Source organism: Spermophilus citellus, assembly GCF_964194105.1.
Source record: "Spermophilus citellus genome assembly, chromosome: 11".
In the NCBI taxonomy this organism is placed as follows: domain Eukaryota; kingdom Metazoa; phylum Chordata; class Mammalia; order Rodentia; family Sciuridae; genus Spermophilus; species Spermophilus citellus.
The window spans coordinates 28,557,274-28,580,658 of record NC_138192.1 but is presented as its reverse complement, the minus strand read 5'-3'; the positions used below and the strand labels follow the sequence as shown (position 1 = coordinate 28,580,658).

The window sequence follows — 23,385 nt, the reverse complement described above, 5'->3', positions numbered from 1 at the left end:
TGTCCACGCAAAGACTTGTACAGAGATGTCCAAAGCAGTCTTATTTGTAATAACCCCAAACTAGAAACCACACCAATATCTATCAGCAGGCATCTCAATACACAAGCCATAAGGCTAGTAGCTTTGTTCCACCAAGTACCCTCACCAGGATGTGCAGCCTCCCTACAGACCCAAAAGCAACAGGTACCATGGACTGAAACCTCTGAAATTATGAACCAAAATAAACGTTTCCTCTTTATAAGTTAATCATCTCATGTATCTGTTACAGTAACAGAAAAACAACTAACGAAACTCTCGATTGTGGTGATGGCTTGCTTGCATATATAAATCAAAACTCATCCAATTATACTTTGGTGGGGGGGGGGGGTTTGAACCCAGGGTCTTACACATGCTAGACAACTACCCGACCACTGAGCTACACCTCGGATCTCCTTACATTTTAAAAAAGAATCCTCCACTGAGATGTAGTTTTTCTCCCAACTATCAGATGGGCAAAGACCAAAAGACTCGGTAACTAACATGCCCTTGGGAGAATGGATATAGGCACTCTTGTTAAGTCGCTGGTAGGATTAAACCTTTTTGGGACATCGATTTGGAAACATCCATCTCAATTGCAAATACACCCACCTTTAGACCCAGAAATTTCACTTCTAGAAATGTGTCTATAAAGATAGACTCCTGAATGCAGAATGAGTCTGTACATTATAAGGCTGTTCCGTGCAACCTTGTTGATAGCAGCCAACATACCCCCACAGGGCCTAGATAAACAGGGGTCTAACCCTGCCCTGGTGCACCTGCCGGACAGAGTGGAGAAGCTCAACTACGCACAGGGAATGGAGAGTGGAAACTGTCAACGACAGACAGGTTACATAAGATGCTTCCATTTGGGAATAAAAAAGAGGGAAGAAGTTTATATTCATTTCTAGGCTCCTTGGCTAAAACTCGCTCCAGAGGGCCACCTAAGAAACTAGTATCACTGATGGGGAGAACCATGCAGGGGGGCCAGGCCACAGCAAATGGGAGGGAGACTTTACACATGTAGCCCTTTATGTATATGCAACCCTTTATGATTCTGAAATTATTAGCCACATGAATGTGTTACTATTCAATCAAGAAAAGAAATGTAAATGAAAATTAAATAGAGATTAAAAAAATGAGTGAGGTCAGTCAATGTGCAGGCCCCGCTGAGGGAAGAACACTAAGACATACCACTGAGTACTAGGAAAGCGATGGCTAAACACGTGCAGTGAGATCCCATTTGTGTAAAAATGAATAATGACGACAATAAAATACTGGCCTGTGTCAACTGAGAGGTGCCGGTGCACACGGCACACGAGAGAGGGGCCTTTCCAGCCACAGTGGAATGAATGTGTGGCCTTTTCTATCTGTATTTTTGTTTGTATCCAAAATAAATGAGCTTCATGGGCTGCCCTCCTCTGGGGCAGTGATGTTTTGAATTCCTGGCCTAGAAATATGAATCAAGAGCCTTGAACATGGCCTCATCTTTGATGGGGAATTCTAAATGTGGAAATTAATCCAAAGAATGCCGTCAGTCACCATCAGACATGTCTGTGGGGAAACGTACACGCTGATGTGGTACTCAATGGAGAAAACAGCTTACAAACAATACTTGTGATATGATTCCACGAGTGTAGAGAATATTAGTTAATAGGACCTGGTCTAGAAGGATGTCCACCGGGTGCTCAGGGGTGGCCCACAGAGAGCTCTGGGAATGGGCGGAAGATGTGGGTGACTTTCACTTCCTTCTTTTTAATCTTTTTCTTGTAGTTATTTTAGAAAACTTTTGGATTTTGCTTAAAGGGAAGCTAATTAGATATACTAATAACTTGAGTGTATTTATATGTAAAAGTGGTATTTTTAAGAAAATTACTTATGATAGAGGAAAAAAAATTATATCCAAAATTGAGGCGTCAATAAACACATGTTGACATGGCTCACGTAGCTTGGTGGTAGAGCACATGACTAGCACATGCAAGGCCCTGGGTTCAATCCCCAGCATCAAAAAAAAAAAAAAAAAAAAAAGGATGGAAACAAAAAGTATTCAGTGAAAATCACAGGATGCAAAACTATAAACCATACTATTATTATTATTATTATTATTATTATTATTATTATTATTATTACTACTACTACTACTATCATTTTGGTACTAGAGATTTAACCTAGGGGTGTTTAACCACTGAGCCACTTCCCCAGCCCTTTTAATATTTTTTTTATTTTTGAGACAGAGTCTCACTAAATTGCTGAGGACCTCACTAAGGCTTTGAACTTGGGATCCTCCTGCTTCAGCCTCCTAAGAGACTGAGATTACAGGCAGGTGCCACTACGTTCCGCAACCATACAATCTTTTTTTTTTTTAAGTGTGTCACATTTTTTTAAAGAGAGAGAGAGAGAGAGAGAGAGAGAGAGAGAGAGAGAGATTTTTAATATTTATTTCTTAGTTTTCGGCGGACACAACATCTTTGTTGGTATGTGGTGCTGAGGATCGAACCCGGGCCGCACGCATGCCAGGCGAGCGCACTACCGCTTGAGCCACATCCCCAGCCCCACACAATCTTAAATCTAAAATAAATAGGGGGTGGGGTGGCGAAATATTCACAGGGGAAAAAAAAGACAATTAAATAAACCAAAAAATGGAGCAAAACAGAAATGCAGAGAACAAAACTGTTCTTTCGTTCTTATAAAATCTGCATCATGATTCCTTAAAATGTGATAAAGACATGGAGGAAAGTTCATCTGGGACAAGGGAGCCTTCCGGGCATCGTTCCAACAGTCCTAGCCAGCAGAAAGCCCACTGAGCGGCCACACAGCCCCCAGCCTCATTAAGCCACATGTGCCTTCTCTGATCAGCCACGGTCACCACACCTCGAGCAGGTCTGAGGGCTGGAGGCCACCATCCTGCCTTCTGGAGGGCTCTGGCTAGTGCCCCACTTTGGAAAAGCCTCTCTGAATGTGGCAGAGGCAGGTAGCACTGGGTCCCCATCCTTATAGCCTCCAGCCACCTGAAAGTAAGATCAGGCTCCTCTTAAAAACACTGAGCTCTCCTGGGCAGAGAGAGGGGCACAGGGCACTCAGTTCTGGCAAGTGTAGGCTCTGCTCCCTGCCAAGACGTCTTTCAGCACAAACTGAGTTCTTGGGACCCAGCGAGATGGGGACTGTGCTGTAAAGCAGAAGCACGTGCTAAATGAGAGTCCGGATTTTCTTAACTTTAGCCTAAATGAGTCACTAGTGTGATGTGGCTGCCAAATATACCATGCCCACTTGGGCTGCCTGTTGAATAATAATAATCAAGATTTATTGCATGCTCACTGTGCTCCAGGTACTTGACACAGAATTCCTCTTTCATCTTCCCTCTGCCCCTCGGAGGTGGGTGCCACAGTTACCCTCATTTTAACACATGGAAAAACAAAGGCACGGAGCTGGATTTGCAGTCAATCTCCAGGGTCTGCTCTGAGCTCCTGCTCCAGCAAACCTCGTCCCCTTCCAACGAGATGATCTCTTTGGGGGACCACTGGCGGGGCCACACTGATGACATGTGCTGTGTGGGCATCCCAGACCTGGTGATGGTTGGGGGGCTACAGGTCTCCAAGGCCCCTTCTTCCATCCTGAGAAGGTGTGGCAGCATTTAAAGACATAAGCACGGTCCATCGTCCACTAAGTGGCCGACTAAGGTCCACTAAGATCAAGTACATCGGTGAAATGACTGCCGATGAATCTGAAAACCCTGAAGACAAACCTTGCTGATCACACACACTGTGATCCCAGGCAATGAGAGTCACGGCTTAAAGAGTGTCAGAAATGATCTTATCCAAGAAAGCAAGCAAGAAAGGCTCAGAGAAGGACAGGTCCTGATGGGGTCCCACAGTCACTCCCAGCTGAGAACTCTGGTTACCTCTCCATGTTTCCAGTGCCAAACATCCTGCTTCCCACTTACAACCCCCAAAGTGAGTAAAAAATATCATACACATAGATTATGTGTGGGGGGCCCAAACGAACTAGAACTCAGGCTTCGACTGGATGAAAACACATCTCCGTTAAAACGGATCATCAGTGAGCAATTGCTTTTGCTCCCAAACCAAGGAAGCCCATCTGGAGATTGCCTGGTTGGCTCGTATTTCTTAAAAGAGATGTCAAAGAAAAACAAATCCATTTCCTCCCATCAAATATTGTCCCCAAATTCACTTATCAACCACATTTACTAAGCACAAATAAACAGACAACAAAAAGACAGTATTGGTGAGTGACAGAAGCAAGAGAGACCCCAGGGACAAGTGAGAGCATAGGCTGGGCCAGGAAAGACGCCACAGAGGGAGAAAGGACCCTTGGCTTCATGGATAGGAAGAAAGCTATACCAGAGACCCACAGCAGAGGCCTTGAAACCCCGCGTAGTTAGGCAGGAGTGGAGGCACGCACCTGTAATCCCAGCTACTTGGAAGGCCAAGGCAAGAGAATCACATGTTCAAGGCAGCCTAGGCAACCTAGAGAGATCTGTCTCAACATAAAATAATAAGGGAATATAGTTCAATGGGAGAGCACTTGCCTAGCAGAAAGATCCCCAGCATAGGGCGGGGGGATCCCTATAGTCAATGAATGGATGATGGATGAATAGGTGAGTGGGTGGATAGATGGATGGATGGGTGGAAGGAATGATGGATAAATGGATGGTGGATGGATGGATGAGGGGACTAAGGATGGATGGAAGGATGGATGAATGGACAATGGACGAAAGACCCTAATACCACTCTTAAATCACAAAAGGTGTTCCTGAGGGTCACAGGGGAGGGTGTTCAGAAAATCCACCTCATTTTCCCCCTTTTCCACCAGTTATTCCCTCCAACAAGCCCAAGAGTTGACTCTGAGGATGAGTTATCTTTGGGGAGGGAGGTCAGGAACAGGTAGGGGGCTGACATACCCCAGAGAAGGATAAGAAGAAGTCTGTGTATATTTTCTGGGAATGCCCCCCCAAAACATACACACACACACACACACACACACACAGAGAGACACAGACTTGTATCTGGCAGAACAAAAAAAGAAACTGAGACAGTCTAAATCCAAGAGGGGAGACTGAAAAGGCAAAGGTGATAATTGCTTTGCTGCACTTCAGGATCCTAAGTGTCCCGGTCTGGTTCTGCGGCAGGTTTACATCTCACAACAGGGAGATAAACCACAGGTACACAATAAATCCGTGGAGTCACCCTTGGGAACACAAAGCTGCCCCTTTGAGACCAACTCCAGGCTGATCCCCATCCCTCCCCAAACCAGAAGTTCCAGAAGTGCCACACTCTGTCCAGCGTGTGTCCCTGTGAATTCCTCTGTCTGGACTGCCCTTCCTCCTCCTGTCCTTCCACTGGCGAAGTCCTCATCACGGAAGACCTAGCCTGGACCTCTGGGGGGAAGGCCATCCCAGAATGCTTAGCGCAACTGTTTAGTTAAATGGAAGACCTACTGCCAAAAGGCCCAACCAGGACCTCTCACCACACTGACCCAGGACTCTGCAGCCACTGACTGCGAGCTGCCAAGAGCAGCCCAACACAAAAGGCATCGTCCAGTGGGAAATGTGGCAGCCAGAGGCCAGGAAAATGGTCATATCCAGCTTCTCTCAGGGTAATTCCTGCTCCTACCAACGTCCCCACGTAGCCACCTTTCAAGGTCACGCTGGTCAATCTCTGGCTTTTACAAAGCAGCCCTCTCCCTGGGCCTGGAGGATGTCGGAGGAAGATGCACATTTGAGAAACCCACTGGGATTCCAGAGACGGCCAGCTCCGTGACCAAGTTAGCCAGGTATGCCTCCGCGGTGAGCCTAATAAGCGCCCAGCACATAACAGATGTTCCAGAGAGTTCCAGCTGATTGACTGATGGATTACACGAGGAATTCCTCTTGATGGCACCTGCCACACCATTTCAAATTCAAGGCACAGAAAATAAGGTTTATGATTCCAACCTGGTGTGAGCATGCGGTATATAAACGTATCAGGGCCTGCTGTGATCCCTCAGCCACCCCAGCCATAGCACCCTGTGTGTAGCCTTGGAGGGGAACCCTACAGCAGACCAGGGTCCCCCACTAGCAGCACCACTGACACTGTGGACACCTGAGCTGGATATCCCCTTGTCCGGGGGCTACTCGGTACATTGCAGGATGCTGAGCAATATCTTTGGCCTCTACCGGCTAGACACCAATAGCAACCACCTAAGAAAACCAAAAATGTCTCCAGAGATTGTCACATGTCCCCCTAGGGACAGATGTCCCTAGCTAAGAATCAGCACTATAACCCTGGATCATGGCAGGGCAGCTGTTCTTAAAGCAGCCCTCAGGAGCCAACATGGGACAGGGGCCTGATTTTAGAGTTGTGCCATGAACAACAGAGAGAGAGGAACTTGGAGGCATCTCCCCCGCCTAGCGGAGGGCTCCCTGCCTTCCCATGGCTTTGAAATGAGCCATTCAGGCATTTGTCTGAGAACTTGAACTCACATCCTCTTCCCCTATATATACATGAATGAGTGGACAAAGGATGGGGGAATGGGTGGTGGCAGAAGGCCAGATGGATGGAGATACACACACTGACACACTGCTAGTTCCCCCACACTCACACACACCTGACTCTACATTGGGCCTCTTGTGACTCGGGGACAGAGGACTGTCCTCCTGCCTCACCCACCTTCCCTGGATTTCTTGGTCATAAATCTTGGAACTTGTTTCATATTGTGTGATGCATGAATTTGCACCTTCCATGAGAAGAACCAGGGCCTCCCCAGAATGGGTGTCAGGAAGAACCCAAGTAAGATTCCGCCATGCCAGTGCAATGGTCAGGCAGTCCTAAACTGGACACCTGTCAGACAAGAGCCATGAGGATATCTGTCATTGGAAACAAACTTCCCTGTGAGGGAAACGTGGTTTCAGGCTAGACAATCAGGCATTAGGCTGTCAGTCAAGTAAAAGAAATGTCCTCGGCCAATTCCTCTTCATTTCCATTAGGACAGGACTACTAGCCCTCTGGTACTGGAACCCCAACTAAGCCAGGGGTCAGCAAGCCTGGCTCACAGACGCCCCACCCTGCCCAGGTGAACTTGAAGATGTCCTGACCATGGAGAGTCTGCAGCTCCCTCAGGGAGCTGACTCCACAGCTGGCCAGTAGATATCCACAGCAGGCACTGGGCTGGGAAATTCACCGTCCCCTCGTGAAATCACCATAAGCAGAAGGGGAGAAGGAAGACCCAGGAGCCCAGACACCAGACAGCCCAGGCTCCTGCTCCTGATGCCTCCTCCACCAAGCACCCAGGCAAGGCGACCTCTGGAAGCTGCAGACTGGAGGAACATTTCACAGGGCCACAGGTCTCTGGACGCTGAGCACACCTGCACAAGAAGACAGCACCAAGGTCTCCACACCAGACACCTGGGAGAGATGAAAACACCCTTATCCCTCACTCCCCTGCCCTGCTGGAGGGTCCCCAGTGCCCCTGAGGCTCCTCAATCTGCCTTACAAATCTTCCCTTGGGAATCTGGATGGAGCAGGGGGATTCTGTTACTATAGACAGGAACCAGGCACAGTGGTGCACATTAATGAATGCCTGTAATCCCAGTGACTCGGGATGCTTCGACAGGAGGATCGCAAGTTCAAGGCCAGCCTCAGCAACTTAGTGCAGCCCTAAGCAACTAAAAAAGATCCTGTCTCAAAATAAAAAAATAAAAAAATAAAAAAAAAAAAAGGCTGGAAATGTGGCTCTGTTTTAGAGCAACCCTGGGTTCAATCCCTAGTTCCCCTCCCCGCAAAATCACAAATCTTCCCCCCAAAAGCTGTCCCACATGAGCAGAGCTACAGGCATGTAGAAACCCAGGTGTCCTCCATCAGCAGGACCAGGTGACAGGAAGGCTCCATTCCCAGGACCCTGACCCTGAACTAGGGCCATGTTGGGGCTCCCACTCAGAGCCTCATCTAACACTAAAACACACCTGGAAAGCAGCTGTGGGGACACCCTGCCTCGGCTGACAGCCTGAGCCCCTCATGCCCTGATGTTCAGCAGCCCCCTGGTCCCCAGAGACTTCTTCCAAGCACCCCAAGTAACAGTGAGGAAGAAGACATTCTTGAAATATGTCAATGCCAGGGTGCAAGGAACAGGCACGTGAGCAAGGGACAGGGTGCTCGCTGGCCGAGGAGGACCTGAGCAGGGCAGAGGTGGTCCGCTCTCCATTCCCTCCTGCCTCTGGTTGAGCCTGTCCCACAGGGTGGATAGCCTTAGGGCAGAACCCAGACCTGCCACCCCAGGTAGGCCCATGAGAAGGGACATGGGATTTGGAGACTCCTCCCCACCCATGCAGCCAGGAGAGACAAAGCACAGGGAGGGGACACGGAGATCAAGTAGGAGAAGACATCAGTCAGACAGCACCACCCCTTCCCAGAGTAAGCCAAGAAAGCGGAAGGAGGTGGTGGCACCTCACGGTGGCCCCACAGAGCCAAGCACACACCTGCAGGCTGTGCCTCCCAGGGGTGGAAGTCTCCACTTCCTAGGCCCTCCTAGGGTGCGCCTGCCTGTGTTCCTACCCCCCATGGCCCCACAGGGCCCTGCTGAGCTGCAGGGGGCCTACCAGGGCCAGGGTCAGTCAGGACCAAGGATGACAACACCAACACAGGGACCCTAGCCCCAGGCTCCCTGATTCATGTGACCACAAGCACATGTCCACTGTCCCAACCACAAACAGCTCCTGCAATCCTCACAAACACCCAGGGGTGGAGAGGGGACTGAGGACACAGCGCTGGCTCAGAAAAGGGGCTGGGAACCCACATCCCCGACTCAGAGGACTGCGGTTCCCTTTGAAGCCCTCCAGCCTACACAGCTCTACAGAGGAATAAGATCATTACTGGGGGTGAGGAACTAAGCTCTGCGTCCTACTTTGTTCCTTTGGTTTGGTCCCTGGGCCTTTTACAGGATAAATGAGAATGACAGCCAATATTGACTCAGCTCCTGGTTTTACCCGAGATACCATGCCACGCACTTGTCACCAGCCACCTCCTCTACTCATTCCTACAACCTTTCAAAGGAGGCTCTGCTTATGATTGAGAAAAATCAAGATTCAGAAAGGTTAAGCAACCTAGCTAGAGGAGTCAAATCCCCCACACACTTCCTTTCTCTCTCTCTCTCTCTCTCTCCCTCTCTCTCTCTCTTGCAGGGCTGGGGATTGAACCCAGAGCCTCCTCATGCTAAGCACAAACCAGGCCTTTCTATGTGAAGCCTGAGCTCCTAAGTCCTACCCTCTCCAGCTGACATGGAGCTCACCATGGCCCACGTGCCTGCTCGACTTTACTGCTGACACAGCAGCCCGGAAGACGGATGCTAAGCATGCTTGGCCTTGAGCAGAGAAGGCCAGGGCACTGGAGGCATGGCTGTTAAGTTCACCTGAACGTGTGAATCACATTATGCTAATGGATTCTGCACCCAGAACCTACTAATGAATTCTGGACCCAGCACCTTGAGGAACCCCTGGAGGGGAAATGGAAGGACCCAAGCAGTCTATGGGACTCGGGAGACTTTTTCTCCACTTATACCAGCTAAGTCTCTGAACAGAGGCCTCTCCCTTCCTCAGGAGGCAGAGACCAAGAAAACGAAGTGGTCTGGGTTTCAGCAAAGGTCCTGAGACCCCACACCCATAGCCCAGGCTTCCTGTGGCCTGAGCAGCCAAGATCCAAGGACAGAGCCTGAGGTTTGTGGTAAGAGTCAGAGATGAGTGGGTGAATCAGGTCAGAGCTGACCTGTGCTGAGCCCCCTCTGCACTGACCACTAGAAGTAGGCTGGTCTGTTGACCCTCCTGGCAAGATCCTTCCAGCTCCCAGGCCCCCGTGCCACCAGGGCGGGAGGAGTAACAGCCCACACCAGCTCCTCACCCTTATCAATCTAGATCCTTCCTATCCTTCTTTGGGACAATAAAAATGTCCACAGGTATGTCCTTCAAGTGTGACTCAAACTTCCCAAAGACCTATTCAAACGGCCAAACAACAGTCTGGACCCAAAGAGGGTCCAGCTTCTAGCAACTTCAGCCATGGGAACAATCATGAAGCAAACACAGGAAAAGAGGTGTCATCCCAGGGACCTCAGGACAGAACCTACAACACATAAACCCAGGGGGGATCTGACACACTCTATCGTTTCTCCTGGCGGCCAGCAACAGCTGTGACCACAGAGCCATCATACAGTCTCAGCCAGTGTCCCATCAAAGAGACCCTGGAGTCCAATCTCTGTACTATTTGGGAGAAGCAGCAAGTTGATCCTCAGTTCATTTATTTGCCCCAAACTCCAGCCCAGCAATAGCTAATCAGGCCATTGCTATAAGTCTCACCACCTGCTGACATGTCAGTCCTGGGCCATTTCAGAACTGAGGGACATCCTAGTAATAAAATGTCCCTCCCATCACCCCACCTTGATAAAAATGCCTGTTCCTGGCCCCACTCAGTAGCAGTGCTCATTCAACGGGTTTCCTCTGGGGCCTGAGAGTCTGCATATTTGACAAGCCACCATCTGAACCTCATCTCAGAGGCCCAGAACCCCACCTAGAGGCAATTTTTGGAGGCCTTATTTATTATTTATTTATTTTTCCTCTCTCTCTGTTTGCAGTACTACAAATTGAAACTGGGGGCACTTTACCACTGAGCTACATCCCCAGTCCTTCTATGTATTTTATTTGTTCATTTATTTATTTGGTACCAGGGATTGAACCCAGAGGTGTTTAACCACTGAGCCACATCCCCAGTGCTTTTTATATTTTCTTCTGAGACAGGGTCTCGCTGAGTTGCTGAGGCTGGCTTTGAACCTGCAATCCTCCTGCCTCAGCCTTCCAAGCCACTGGGATTACAGGCGTGCACCACCGTGCCTAGCAGTTTTTCAAGTCTTGCTTTCATTTGCTTCTATTCACTTTAGTTCTCACCTTATTCTCTCTCTCTCTCTCTCTCTCTCTCTCTCTCTCTCTCTCTCTGCATCAGTACACCTCAAGAAAAGAAAAAAAAATCTAATTCATAAAAAGAGCTGGTGCTTAAAGCTTAAAGTTATACTGATATAAATGTATATCCACATAAATATACATATTGCACATCCTTCATTCACACTTAACAGAGGGAAGAGTAATCTTACATATTATATTGTGTGTGTAACATACTATATTATATATATTATGTACTACATCTTCTCTAGGCAAATGCATCTGAATTACAATTCAAAGCCTCCCATCCTGGAGGGGAAGAATATAAGTTCAGTGGATTAGACAAAGGGGAAAGGAAGGGAAGGGAAGGGGACAGGAATAGGAAAGACAGTGGAAGGAATCGGACATCACTTTCCTACGTACACATAAGATCACCTCACGGTGGATCTCCATATCATGTATATATCCAAGACTGGGATCCTAATTAGAATAAGATACACTACATGTTTGCATACACATGTCAAGAACAAATAACAATTAAAATAAAAAAGCCTCCCATCTTGTTTGACTCTTAATCTGCATACCTGAAAAGTCCTGACCCAGCAAAGTCGGACTCTGGTTTCCTCTTTTCTGATATAAACAGGCACACCCTGGACGCATGAACACCAGAGACGTCCCCTCTCCTTGATCTCTGCAGACAGTGAGGGCCAGCCCTAAATATACTGTCACTGTCTGGACACACACAATGTATCATGACAGCACAACCCACTACTGTCTACAGAAACATCTGAGTGATGTGCCTTCAACCTGTCACCCGACCACCGTGACCTCAATTTTTTGAGAAGTAAAGTCAAAACTCTATTCTTATCTTTAGAGATCGGAGACATATTTATGTATCAGCCCTTCCTTGTCTTCAGCTTTCTCGAGAATCTGAAAAGGCCGTCGGAGGTCAACTGCTTTTTCCTGCCTCCATCAGTGTCCCCAAGTCCACCACCACCACGACACTCATACATACTCTTCCTGTGACCACATCCCAGGCGCCCTGCCTACTGAAGCTGGCTAGGAATGGAGGCCACAGAGGAAGACAGGCACATTCCTTGCCAAAGAACCCACATTTCCTTAGACTCTGGCCCTCCCATCCTGCCTTCCCACTGACTCTTGTTTTTGGTGGGGGGGTGGGGGCGGACAAGTACCAGAGATTGAACCCAGAGGCACTTAGCCACTAAGCCACATCCCCAGCCCTTTTTATCTTTTGAGATAAGATCTTACTAAAGTTGCTTAGGGCCTTGTTAAGTTGCTGAAGCTGGCTTTGAACTTGCGATCCTCCATCCTCTTGCCTCGGTCTCCCAAGCCACTGGGCTCATAGGCATGTGCCACCACACCCAGGCCGACTGACACAAAGAGAGCTGTGCAGGGGACAGGATGTGCTTAGCTCCCTAGGCAGAGCTGAATGTGAAGAGCCTGAGAGTCCACATCAGCAGCACCCTTCTCCCAAGAGGTAAAGCAATTACAGGGTCACTCAGAGGTTGAGTATCTGGGGTTCGCTCTCCATGAGGGGCCAATTGGAAAAGGTTCACGTGATTTCTCTTCATACTGAATGGCATTTCTTATTCTCTTCCTCAACTTCTTCCGGAAGAAAACAGTTTGAAAAGATGCTGTATGTGTAAGTCTTCCCAGCAGTTAGTTGGAGGGTCTTCTGGACTAACTTTCTACACCAATGCCACTTTCACCAGTAGTTACTTAATGATCAACTCTTAAGATGATTTTAACTAATACCTGACAAAGAGGGGGGGGGGCGCCAGAGCATCAGAGCCCCTTCACCCTCCTTCCTCCACGTGACACTTATCCCTTAAGACCAGCTCAAATGGGAAGATTTCCTTAGCTCCCCAACCCCAGTTGGTTCATTCCCATAGAACACAGCCCGGGTGATGGCCATGTTGGAATTAGGTAGATGCATTTCTGTGTTCTCCCCCAGGTGAAGTTCAGTCACTCTTCTATCCTAGCTTCCTTGGGCCACTGCTTGGTGAACAGCAGATTCTCAAAGAACCAACAAATTACACACACACTATTTTCTGACCATCAAGATCTGCCCATGGTGCACATACTTGCATGCTAAACTCCCCATCGAAGGCTTAAAAATATGGACTTTTTTTTAAAACTCCTAACATAATGAATGAGCTTAAACATTAGAAGTTGAAATTATTAAATAAATCATTTCACCTGCAAAGCTTCTATTTGCATACCATTAATTCATGATGCAGCTAAAACAAATTCATCACATTCTGTATATTAGAAGCTGATTTATGTAGGAATTGAAAAAAATCATGAGCTCAAAATTATGTTGACATGATGTACGTGCTCAATGGAGAAAGATTTTTCTTTCCTTTTTCTTTTTCTTTCTTTTTTTTTTCCTTTTCTTTCTTTTTTTATTTATTTTTTGTAATCATAGGAACAACTGAATTATGGTGCGAAGGAAAAGGATTTGAGGAGAGGAAGGACCGGCATCTCGGAAATGAATAATACTGCGGCCTCACGTGTGTGGCGCGCTCTCGGCCGCGTACACACACACACACTCCGGTTATTAATGTCAAGTATGCCAAAGATACGCTAGAAAATCATTACCATTCATCGCCACTAACCGCCATTAAATTTCAATCAATTCAACTTAGCACAAGTGTACTTGAGCGGCCCTTACAGTTCCTTATAAATGTGGCTCCAAAGTCGAGCTGACTTATGGCATTGTCCACAGCACAAAGAAGCGCGCTAAGCATCCGCTGAAAGGGGGACTATTTTGGACCCTGGGACGATGCTCTTTTAAGCATTTAAAGATCTTTTTTTTTTTTTCTTTCTGCGTGCTAAGAGGTTTTGCATCCCTACGGGTCAAGACGATTGGAGGAGAGGACCACCCATCCTCCACCCGCACACCCCACCCCACAATCATCCTTGGGGTGGGGACCGAGCAGAGAAGGCCTTTCCCTGCAGATGCTTTACAGAAAAAGTTTCAGACGCCACAAAAAGTTTGGTGATGGGCCCTTTCTCTCTCTTTCCTGAAATGCTCTTTCTTCAATCTGGTCTCCAAACTCCAGCGCCCGTCCGGTTAACGGGAAGGAGGGCGAGCCACCGGGCGGGAGGAGAGGATGGCGCTTGCAGGCATCTTTTGGAATTGGCACCTCTCCGGGATGGGAGCGGGCTTGGTGCGCCCCGGCAGCGGCCCACCGGGCTCTGGCCGGCTGGCTTCTCCCGGACTTGCCACGAGCAGGGTCCAGTCTCCCGCCACCCGCAACAATGTGTCCATTGTTCGCTCGCCGCAAAACAGGCCGGCGCGCAGGTGGGAGGGACGCGGCGGCGGGCGGGTGGGCAGGCGACCAGGCACTGAAAGTTCCCCGGACGCCGCACACGCGACCTCCCCGAGGCCTGGCCAGCAAGTCCTCCACCCGGCGGGACACGATGGGGGGAAAGAGGGGACAGAAGTGGAAAGCAGAAGAGGGCGAGGTGGGGAAGGAAAGAGACGCGAGAGGGAGCGAGGAGAGACAAAGAGGAGCGGGGAGACGGAGGGAGAGGAAAGAAGGGAGTGGGGAAGAGAAAGGAGGGGGCGGGGAGAAAAGAGGGACAGAGAAAAGAAACCAGGAGGAGAGGGGAGGAAAGGACGCGGGAAGGGGAGACCGAGAAAAGGGGGAAGAAAAGAAAGGAAGACACAGGAAGGAGAAAGAGTGGGGGAGACAGGCAAGATCAGGGTAACCCAAGCTGATCTGGAAGCCTCTAGAAGGAGCAAGAGGTCACCGGCTTTCAGAGAACGGGCTCCAAACCCAGCCGAGTCAGCAACGCGTAATCACACCAGGGGCTTTGCTTAATTACAGGGTTGCAAGCTGGGTTGGAGGCAGGGAGATACTTAACTGCAGCGGGGAAGGCCCTCCCCTGGAATGGTTCTGTAGGGCGGAGAGCTACAAACGTCTCCCACCCTCCCCACCCCAAGCCCCAGAGCCAGAGCCCTGGAGGACAAGGCTCAGAGCTGCAGCCGATCGGCCAGGAAGGAGTTGGTGGGACACAGGCTCTCCTGCGGCTAGAACTCTCTCGAGTGTTCACTTGGGGCAGGAGTCCCCCAAGCTGGTCAGGAGGGAGGCCCCAGGCCTGGGGAGGCCCCGCCTTGTCTTGTAAACAGGGCCACCCCCTCTCCTCCCCCAGCTCTCTTGCTGGAGGCCTGCCCCCCCCCCTTCGCCCTGGGAAGGTTGGGGGGCGGGGGTTGTCAATCCCAATCCCGTGCCAATGAATAAAAAGTCTCCTTTATTCCACTGCTGTTTTTTGGTTCATTAAATTTTCCACAGATTTGCAGAGAAGAAAACATAATCAATAAAACCTTGACAAAAGTGAACATGTGAAAAAGACCAGAGAATGGAAAAGCGAGATAAAAGTGATATCCGATCACAGATTTCCGAGGCAGATGACCAGCTCCTGCTGCTGAAGAATCTCAATGGGCCATCGGCCTGGAGCCTCACTTTCCTTCCATTTGCTGCAACTCCTCATTCAAGACAATAGTAAAAGCACTAAAACTGTTTTTCTTATGCTAATGGTGAAACCCAGCACTCAGTTAAAACACACTTCCCAGGAACCTTTTTTTTTTTTTTTTTAACAACACACGTGCACAGACACAAAACCACATTAACTAGTTTCATTTAAACCCAAATCTCAAAAGCAGTTTAATATGTACTCTTTGGTCACATCTTAAATTAGTTATTCCCCACCCCACCCCCAAAGTTTTTTAAGAAACCAGAAAATAAAACTGAAACAGGGGTATTAGGGATTCTTCTGGTGATGAAAGAATTGGGCAACTAAAGTAGAGAGTATATTTCCATCATTGTGCACAATACGTAATATTAAATATAGTTACGTAGATTAAGAGTGCTTCGGTCATCCTGAAAACCAAAAAACAATGACCGACGTTTTGCTTTTTAAAATCCTTGATAGTCCACAGCAAACCCTGAGATTAATTTTAGAGGAAATAATTAGCACCGAAGCTGGCATTATTAAAAGTTTATTTGAAAACACAAAAGTGTCAAAGGTGTCACTAAAAGGTCCCTATTAAACACCAATGTCCATGACCCTTTCTCAAATCTGCTTTTAAACAAGCCTGAGAAAACAATCACAGAGCAGTTTCCCCCTCTTTAGAAGTGAGACAGTTTTGCACCCTGAAACGGCTGGGGCTTCCTGGTTCTTGGAATAATCACCAATCCTGCTCTCCCGAATTTTCTGGAATCTGAGAATACTGTTTCTCTCTTTGGCATTCTTCATGTGTTTCATTTGTCGGTGCCTCTGACACTTAGTGAAAAGAAGAAAGGAGGGAACTGCTTCCCTGGGGTTCCTTTTCAAAGGGCCCTGGCCCAGCAGGAAGGGCTGCAGCTGTCCACAGCAAGGTCCACCTGGCCTGACAGCCCCACGTGCACCAGGTAGATCCTCCCACCCCAGAGCCTAAAGAAGCAAGGTGGGTTTGCTCTACCACCCTGAAGTGCCCGGCACAAGAAAGGAAGCCCTGCTAAAAAAACTCTTTCCCCGACCAGGCCAGCTGCCCTGCCCACAGAGACACAAGGGTGTAGGACTCTGATTTTGAGCTTTAACAAGCCAGCTGGGTGTGAGGGGGTCACACAGGTTTTTAAAGTGCACACGACAACCTCCTGGTCTCATTTAAAGGGAATTGCTGGCATCTGTGCAGTGAAGTTTTCCCCTGGGGTGACCAAGGGGTTCCCTGATGGAAAAAGGGTGTTTATTAGGCAAATATCCAATTTTGTCTGCCTGCCTGCTGAATCCCCTAGTTTGCTAATCCAGCCCCAGGGGCTGCACTGTGTACAGGGCACTTGTAGGAGTACAAAAAGCGTGAAGTATTTGTGTATTTTTCAGTCTGTAGTGCAAACAAGCCAGCTACAGTACACAGCCCCCAAGACCCCCACAGCCCTGAGGCCCCCTCTCTGACCAGGCAAGTCAAAGGATTTCCTCTCTGTTCAAGGAGACTAGTGCATCCTAAAAAAGCTAAGGGAATTTGGTTAACTTCTTCAAGGTGGGCTGAGACTGAAGTTCCTTCTAAAGCCTCATTGCCACCTCACCCCCCCCCCGGGGGGGAGGGGGAGTCCTGTGAGTTTGGGAGCAGCCTGGAAGCCCAAGCTCAAGGAATCAGGACCCTGTGCAAATTCCCATCACATTAATTCCCAAGGGGATAAACCTGTCTGGTAGTACTGTTCCTTGATGAGCCCAACCATGGCTTAGGAGGGTTTTCTCCCTCTCGTCCTCATGCTCACCAACTGACTTTGCAATCCCACCAATCTGACCTGTCTCTAGATGAGACACTAGACTCAAGACAAGGCAGGTTCCCCTAAAGGCTATATCCTGGGTGAGAGGGCATCTCTGAATGCAGGACCTTCCCTGTATTCGTTGAAATTCCCCTAGAATCAGGAAACAACCTCATGAAATTGGAGTGGTTCTCAAAGCAAGAGGGGAAATAAAAAATCACCCTAAATCTTACAAAATATAATGGACTTTAAAACTCATTAGACAAGTGATAACTTTCCATATTGGCTGGGTTTGAGCAGGACTTGTGTCCGGGAGAGAATCTCCAAAATTCCTGGAAACTGAAGGAGAGAAACAGCAAGTAAAACAAATCAAAAGCAAGAAAGATGAAGAAAGAAACTGGCAGAAGGAGAGAGGCCCTGGGGAAGGGGGGAAGTGCATCTTCAGGGCCCACAGTCTACATTCTAGAACTACTGCCCCAGGACAGACCAGAAGCTGAGAGAAGTCTCAAAGGGCCTCAAAATTCAAACCAGCCAGACTTGGCTAGGGTGCTCTCTCCTCCACTCCCCTCCTCTTCCCTGGGGAGTCGGGTCCAGGTAGCACACCATGAATACCCCCGCGAAGAGCAACTGCAGAGCAGCTCCCAAGCCCAGGGAGGGCCTGCCCCCAGACTTACAGAAGCCAGAGCAAAGGAAACTCCCAGCCAAGGTAAGGAAATGGGCGGGGAGGGGGCTCTAGGGGAGGTGACTAGAACAAATAGATCGCATCAGAGAGACTTGTGACAAGCCCGCCTATTCCGCTGCTATCACTGGCTGTATATTTTGGATTTCACAGTTTATTTACTTTACTTTTTGGCACCAAGCCCCCTGAGCATGCCAATACGATATTTGTTTAAACACTATTTTATGCCGCTTGCGAGGGAAACGTTTACTTTCAAATTCTCCAACATCCCCCAGAGCCTCGTCTGCAAACAGCATATGACCGTTTTACAACTGCTCCCTTTATCCGAACCTGTTGGGATTAAACCCTCACACGCCCAGCAAGGGCGGCGGGGCTGGGGGCCCAGGACAGCGCCGTGGCCACGGAACTGCAAAGCCGCGCGCCCAAAAGGAGGCAGGAGCTGACTGAGGTGCAGGGAGGCGCAGGAAACACCCTCAGAGCACCGGACCTGACTCAAGGGAGAGGTCTCCTTCTCTGGCTGGGATCAATTCTGAGAGCCACACAGCAATTACCAAAAGAGAGGGCAGTGGGGATAGGAACCCTAAGGGGAACCCAAGGCTTCCGAGGACCTCTGCGGCGGGTCATCCTGGGTGAGGTGCGCGGGCTCCATCCCCAGCTCCCCGCTCAATAGAAGTCGGTTTCCTAGGAAATGACAGCAATTACAGCCGGGCTGAAAAGGCGCGGAGTTGGGTGGACTCCTTGGCGAGGCGCGCGCACGCGCGCGGACACACACACACACACACACACACACACACACACGCAAGCAAGCACACGCTCCCTTCCCCCACCCCGCCCTACACCCGCCCCCCCTCCCGCCCCCGTCGGGGAAAACGCTCCCCTCTCTAAACCCTTAATAGGATTGGCGCCCAACTCTCTCCGCGCCTCTCCCCATCCATCACACACAGATCAAGTTGCAGTAGTGGATTTTTCAAATTCCTCAGCAAATATACTTGTTGAGAGATTGTCCCCGGGTTGGGGGTGGGGGGTAGGAGGGAGACGGTGAGTTGGGGGGCGGGGACGAAAGTGAAGGGTGTGGGGGCCCGGACCCGTCAAAGGATTACGTGGGGGATCCCTTCGGGAAGTCAAACGAATCTCTGGGCCGAGGGCAGAAGAGGAGGAGGAAAAAGGCCAGAAAGGAGGCCGGAGAGGAGAGTGCCGCCGAGGGGGAGGGGGCGACAGGGCCAAGCGAAGGGGAGCCAGGAGTGAGGAAGAAAGAAAGACTGGGCTGCGGGACGCGCGGCGGGAGAAGTGGAGTTCGAAGTTCACAAGTGGCAAGCCCCTCAGTACACAGCACACTCCCGCAGACACGCTCCCACTGCCCACCTACGCGAGTTTCCAGGCATCCCAGCCTCCGACGCCACCCCCCAGCCTCCGCAAAACGGCTCTGGCTTCCGCGCGCGGCGAACCGGCAAAGGCCCGGTTGGCTGTGCACCCCACGAAGAGAGGCGCTTTCTCCCAGGTAGGGACGGAGTTGCCAAGTCGACCCACCGACCACTAGCACCCAGTCCAAGACCCCCCCTAAGTCCTCGCCCTGCTGCGACACAACCAGAAGCGGGGTCAGTCCCATTAGCCTCCAGTCACCCTAAGCCCGGTGTCATGATCCCGTACAGCGGCATCAGTCCCCGGCCGAGGGATCCTCCGAAGACGGCGCAGCATCCCGGTCGGCCTGGGCTGAGCCAGGATAGGAGGCGCTTTGCAAGCACAAGCAAGCAAAAGAAGGCCAAGGCAACTTTACCGAGGAGACAAAAGTTTGCTTCTAGCACGCAGGTGGCCTCTCGGGCGCCGGGCAGCGGTAGCAGGCCCCCATCCCAACTTGGCTGGCGCGGCGATCGGCCGCGGGCTGCCTTGTGCCGGGGCTCAGGATAGCCTGGGCTGGGCGGGCCAGGCAGAGGAGGGGACCCAGGCAGCCCCGGGCCAGGCAGAGCCTACCGCTGGCGAGCAAGCAGCTCTGCAAGACTCCGTCGCGCCGCGCGGCCCGCGCTTCTTCCTCCGGCTCCTCCTGCTTCTCCTCGCCTTCCTCCGCGTCCGCTGTCGCCGCCGCCGCCTCCCACTCCTCCTCGAAGTCTCATTGATGGGAGTTTGAAAAAAAGTCCGCGGAGCCGTGCTGCCTCGGCTGGCGAGCGCCGGCACTCCTGCAATCCATCAGCGCCGCCGGGACGGCGCAGCGCCCCCGCGCGCTGGGTTTTGGCACACTCGGGCGCCGATCGCCCGCCCGCGCCGCGCGCTCCCCGCCCTGGGAGACTGGGGGAGGACCAGGACACCACCCGGAGAGGAGAAAGGGGCGGCCGAGGACTCTCCCCCACCCCAGCACCGCAGAAAGAAAGCACCCCTACAGGAAAGTTCGCGCAGGAAACGAGACTACGCGCCAGTCTCCAACACTTTTTAAGGCGCCGGAATGGGGGATTGGGGAGTGTCTCTAACTCAAGTCAGATGAGCTCTGGGGCTTAGGCGCTGGGAGTGCTCTGTTTTCAATCTCTAAAATGCCCTTGCCCTCCCCACTCTCTCTTCCCTCTGCCGGGAGATGCCCGGGTCGTAGTTCCCTGGGCGCCTGTCCCGGCGCGGGAGCGGAAGCCCAGGACCTGAAGGAAGGGAGGCGGGGGCTGGGTCCAGGAGGACCCTCTTCCCGCGGGTAGCGAGCGCAGGTGCCAGGGGTCCCGGTGCGCCCCCCGTCATGGCTCGCACATGTTGCCTTTTGAGCGCCTGTTGGTGAGAAGCGAAGCAGCCGTCTAGGTTTGGTGCGTCTGTTTTGTAGAGAGGATTTTTGTTTTGTTTTGTTTTTTAAAGACTCCACTGGAGCTGCTGCAGCCAGATGGAAGTAATCAGAACCCAACAACAACAGAGGAGGAAGAAAAACCCTCACCGAATTTTCGGGCCAAAGTGTGGAAGGGACTGTGTGTGAAAGACCTTGCTTTAGCAGGGGCGAGGAGCCCTGCACCCTCAATCTGGGCCGCCTGACTTGGAGAAGCCCACCAAGCTCTTCAGGGTTCCTGACCCACCGACTGCCCCCTGCGGAAACTTTTTATATATTTCTTCCTAACGTTTGCAGAACACTTTACCTTGGGGCCGGGTGACATGTTCTATTTGCTTTGTATTATTTAACCTTCATACCCTGTGAGTTAAGATCTCTTCTTCCCTCTTTATAGGTGAGAAGACTGAGGCTTAGGGAAGTTGAGAAACTTGTCCAAAGTCAGAACACTTGAACCAGATCCTTTCTTGAATTCAATTAAATAAATATGCCCACTGAACACAGTTGTGCACGCCTGTAATCCCAACAATTCAAGAGTCTGAGGCAGGAGGATGGCAAATTTGAGGCCATCCTGAGCAACTTATTAGTGAGACCACATCTTAACATATAATAAAAAGACCTGGAGGGGGGTTCAGTGATAGAGTGACCCTGGGTTCAATCTCTAGTACCAAAACAAATGCTCATTAATCAGTTAATTAATTTAAAAATGCACCCGACTGAGGACTGTGGGAGCATCCTTCTCTTCATTCCCTTTTCCTATCTGTAATGCAAAGGAACCAATTCCACCCTCCCCCTCCCACGTTTTACCCTTGTAATCCCCCCACACACACACACACACCCCTACCCTTGCTCTACCGCTGAGCTACATCGCCATCCCTTTCTATTTTGAGACAGAGTTCCACTAAGTTACTGAGGCCAGCCTCCAACTTGGGATCCTCCTGCCTCAGCCTCCCAAGTTGCTGGCATTACAGGCTTGGGCCACTATGCCTGACCCATGGAATCCTCTTTTGTTGGTAGCTCTCTCCTCTTACCTCTGATCGCCCTCTAAGTCTATCTACTTTTCTTTCTTTCTTTTATTTCTTTTCAAAGTGCTAGGGATCAAACTCAGGGCCTCACACTCTACCACTGATCTATCCCCCAGCCCCTATTTTTCATTTTTGAACTAAAAGGGGAAGCGTTGTGACCCCATTTCTCATTCCTAATTACCCCCCTTCCTTTCCTTCTCCTGACATCCATTTATATGAGAGGAACCACAATTTCTTCTTGACCTAGAGGGGGAAAAAAATGCAAAGAAAAATATTAGAGCAATTTGATGCTAATTTTGTTTTCCTGAAGTAGGCTTTTCAGATGGAGAAAGAGAAAAAAAAAAAAACTGGCAGTATTTTCAAAAGCAGTACTTGTTGAAGCCAAGGCATTAAAAGGAGGTGAAGTCTGAAAGGGGCTTTTTCTTTAAAAATGATCAGATTCACCATTCCTCCCTGCTATTTGTTTAAATTCCTGCTGAGCTTTCAGAACACAGACTTAAAGGAGACAGAAAAAGTAAATCCTCCCTCCCTCCCTCCTTGGCCATATTTTAATGACCCTGTTCATATCTACCCCATGAAGTGGGAATCATTTCTTGTTGCTGGAAAATTAGCCGCATTGGCTGATTACTTCATTACAAGCTTGTCTCTGTTGGTTGCCTTGTGTTGTAAAGTTAGTGAAGAAGTTTAAACAAATCAACATTTGGAGCTATTTCCTTTTTCTCTGTTTTTCTTCTCAGACCAGCTCAACTCCTGCTGGAATCCGGGCACTCACAAAACTTTTCCCAGCTTATTTTGGCAAGGAGTCTGTGGAGATGAAGATGGAATGTTTTTGGTTGGAGGAGACTTCTGTAGATACCATGCCTTTTACTCTTTAGATGGTCAGAAATTTGGGCCTAATAAGAGCAAGAGAAGGTTTGGAGTGGACGCACCCTGGTGTGGCAGAGGAAACTTTCTCGCAGGTGCTGGAATACCCACCCGTTCCTCCTCCCAGATCTGGTACTGAATATATGACCTGGGAAGGTTCAAGTTCATTCAATCCACAGCTTTGGGAATGCCAGGACTATGCTATGTGGCTACACAGCACAGTGGACACCCACAAGATCCTTCCCCTGCTGGAACATATCTTTCAGTCATAACAACAAACACATATATTATCACAAACTGGGTAAATACAAAAGGCAAGGCTCTCTGAAAGGCAGTGATTGGAAACCTGAGGGACAGGGAAGACAATTCAATCCCAAAGAGAAGAAGCTTCTCCATTATTTTAGTGTTCTAGTTATAATCATGTTGCTTAATGACAGGAGTATGCTCAGAGAAATTAGGTCCTCATTGGGCAATTTCATCATTGTGCAAACATCTTAGAGTGTACTTACACCAATCGAGACGTGTAGATTCACATGACCTTTCAGTACAGTCACAAGATGTACTGGTGTAACACAGCATACTTTCACAGTGAACTTTTTTTTTGGAGGTGGTGCTAAGGATTGAACCCAGTGTCTCACACATACTAGGCCAGCACTCTACCACTGAGCTACATCCCCAAGCCCAGTAACCTTTTTATTTTAATAAGTAGAAAGAGTAACTCTAATGATAAAAGCCTGGTAAGTACCCAAACCAGCAATGTAGGTGTTTATTATGATTATCATATATGACATACTGTACATAATTGCATCTCCTATATTTGCATGACTGTT

At 49.7% G+C, this 23,385-nt stretch overlaps 1 protein-coding gene across 4 annotated transcripts in view; it reads right to left on the bottom strand.

Annotated features, from left to right (window-relative positions):
• GLI2 (GLI family zinc finger 2) overlaps positions 1-20,214 on the bottom strand; it is a 231,805-nt gene extending 211,591 nt beyond the window's left edge. For 3 of the 4 annotated variants that reach the window (XM_081261901.1, XM_081261900.1, XM_081261902.1), the window contains exon 1: positions 19,850-20,214. The gene's annotated coding sequence lies outside the window, so the exon portion shown is untranslated. Of the gene's footprint in view, positions 1-19,655 lie in introns of all 4 variants that reach the window. The other variant, XM_081261899.1, reaches the window with a different exon arrangement.
• Positions 20,215-23,385: the final 3,171 nt, after the last annotated feature.